This window comes from Gadus morhua, chromosome 6 (genome assembly GCF_902167405.1).
Source record: "Gadus morhua chromosome 6, gadMor3.0, whole genome shotgun sequence".
NCBI lineage: Eukaryota > Metazoa > Chordata > Actinopteri > Gadiformes > Gadidae > Gadus > Gadus morhua.
In genome coordinates, this window is record NC_044053.1 from 9238613 (window position 1) to 9241112 (window position 2500).

The 2500-nt window shown below is 45.2% G+C and overlaps 1 protein-coding gene across 3 annotated transcripts in view; it reads left to right on the forward strand.

The window, feature by feature from the left end:
* The window catches only part of LOC115545912 (uncharacterized), a 44527-nt gene that overhangs the window by 4830 nt on the left and 37197 nt on the right, over positions 1-2500 (forward strand). The gene's annotated exons all lie outside the window — the stretch shown is intronic.

The following is a 2500-nucleotide window of genomic DNA, read 5'->3' on the forward strand; positions in this document are numbered from 1 at the left end:
GCAAATTGTGTGCTCTGATTCTCCCAAAAGCACAAGACATTCATCACTTTATAATGGAATAAAGTATCGTATTGTCTCTACAAATATTATAACTATTTAGAATATAATAGATTCCGGAGGAGTAAATTGTTTCTGTCAAAAGCATTGCCATAAAGTTATAATAGGTCACTCTGGGTAACAAACAAACAAATGTGATGTGTTTTTGTGCATGTGTGTGTGTACTTCCATATTACACATGAGCACAAAGGGGCACACCGGCTACTTAAGGACATTTGGTAATAGCTAAATCACTAAATAGTAGTTTCTTGTCTTCGATAAACAAAGTACTGTCTTATCTCATCTTAGTAAGATTGATTGGGCATTTGCTCCACACATATTGAAAACAATTTCATACCCATTGCACAAACGTTGTTAAAATAGCCATGAGTCTCGATGATATTTCATCATATTAAGATGCTATTTCATTGATTTACTCCTAGGTGATAATTCTCAGGCTGTTGGTCATCCGTCTTTGGTGGGTAAAGGAAGTCACTCCTTATTTGCTGTAGGCCTCTCTACTTGTTGAGTCGGATCCAACATGGCGGGAAACCCCAGTGGTGTCCTGCCCATACCATCTGTCAGCTCACTGCCACTTCGGCTATATTCAGTCCTTTTACCATCCCCTGTTTACCCATTTAGCAGACCTTTCTCCAAAGTCGTCTTTTCTAGTAAACATGGGCATTGGTCATTAACTAGCAGGTAGTAATCTTTCTAAAGGATGCCCACAGGTTAGGATGTTGACATTCAATTTCAAACCCTTTTCAGCTTGGAGTGTGTGGGAGTGTGTGTGGATGATGGCTGGTTTAAGCGATCCCACCTGGCTGAGTGTGGTTGGACTCTGGGGTGTTGCGAGGCTGCACACATCACATGCTACTGAAGAACCATTCTCCCCAAGGGAGATGGGGATAGGGGCGTGTTTGCCCTGGTAGAATGTGGGTTAGGGTATGGGTTAGGGTTACCCTAACCACAACCCTAACCCTAACGGCTACCACAGCATGTTTCTGGCCCTCCGAGGAGCCACCATCGCAGCCCAGCTGAACCTGCAACCACCCCGTCTGCTCTCACCTTCCCAGTCGAGCCAGCAGAAGAGAGTGGTGCAGCCACCCAGGTGGCGTTAAGTGACAGACATTGCTACAGAGTGAACCTACCGAACCACATGACTATCGTGGCCTCCATGAACGGAGACAGTATTTTCATCCTCGATGGAGCGGGTCGAAGTGCTAATGAAAGTCCACAATTAGTACTTAAGTGGGTGGTAAAGGTTGATTTGAATATTCCTTTTCAAGCAGTACAGCGATTTTCCCTTGCTCAATAGTCTAGCCGTACTTTTTCGTCTGGAAGAGCTCTGGCCTGAATAATGCATCGGATAAGTGTAGGCCAAAGCAAAGATATTTTAATGCAGTTAAGGCTGAGTTGTGTTACACAACTCACACTCAGATCAGCTCCCTTATGATAGGATCAGACAACACAAATTCGTCATCATTTGACAAGATTTTTGATCTTTTCATGAATGAGCCTTATCGTATGACATTATCGAGGAACAGCGATGAAAACCCAACATGTTTATCCGCCACGAGACCTTGGGGTAGCTAGCTACATTTATGCCTTGTCCTTAACGCATTCAACTTTTTGAACGATACAGCCCATACTGTCATCTTTGTCCAAGAATAGGTTGAACAATCTTTTTTTCTTTAGACAAGACAACTTGGCCTTCCGACCCGATGTCCTATGAAGTCACACAAGGTCGTGAAGGGCAGCTAATGATGATTGGTCGGGCCATACTTAGTGATGCCGGTCTCTCAGTCTCCCATCAAGAATCGATGGCATGCCTTCTCCGACAAGGTGACCAAACTATTGTGAAGTCTGACCCCCGAATTAAAAGGTCAACGCAGACAGTTCATGTAGATGTCAGAAGATCAGTTAATTAAATGTTATGCTCAGTTAATGTTCTGTCAAACCAAACCTTGAGTTAACAAGCATTCAGAGACGTTTCATAAAGTTCTCCAGCAGAAGTGTCCTCATCTGGCATGCAGCAGAGTAGACCTAATGGATTTCTGCTCAGCGATCCATTTCTTGGTCGATGTCTGGTCTCGTCTTGTCCGGTCTCGTCTGCTGGGTAAGCTGGAAATTGGGCTTTAGTGGTGACTCTGATTGTGCATTTCTTATTTTTGGTGCATAGAATTCATACAACTAAAATGATTATTCATTGTCATTTGAATGCAACATCGTGCCTGAAACACCTCCCTTGGGAGGTGTTTCAGGCACGTCCAGTGGGGAGGAGACCTCGGTGAAGACCCAGGACTAGGTGGAGAGATTATATCTCAACACTGGCCTGGGAACGCCTCGGGATCCCCCCGTCAGAGCTGGTCAATGTGGCCCGGGAAAGGGAAGTCTGGGGCCCCCTGCTTGAGCTGCTCCCCCCGCGACCCGACCCCGGATAAGCGGATGACGATGAGATGAG